This window comes from Olea europaea, unplaced genomic scaffold (genome assembly GCF_002742605.1).
Source record: "Olea europaea var. sylvestris unplaced genomic scaffold, O_europaea_v1 scaffold405, whole genome shotgun sequence".
In the NCBI taxonomy this organism is placed as follows: Eukaryota; Viridiplantae; Streptophyta; class Magnoliopsida; order Lamiales; family Oleaceae; genus Olea; species Olea europaea.
Window position 1 is genome coordinate 433,454 of NW_019260152.1, and position 271 is coordinate 433,724.

Consider the following 271-nt stretch of genomic DNA (forward strand, 5'->3'; position numbering starts at 1 on the left):
ACACCTTTTGAATTATGGACAGGACGTAAGCCAAGTATGGCTCACTTTAAAGTTTGGGGATGTCCAGTTGAGGTTAGGATTTATAATCCATTTGAAAAGAAATTAGACCCTAAATCAACTCCTGGCTACTTTTTTGAGTATCCGGATAGATCAAAGGGATATAAGTTTTACTGTCCAAATCACGGCACTAGAATTGTGGAGTCCATTACTGCTAAGTTTCTGAAGAACGATTTTGGAGACAGTAGGAGTTCCACGTTGAGAGAAATTCTTG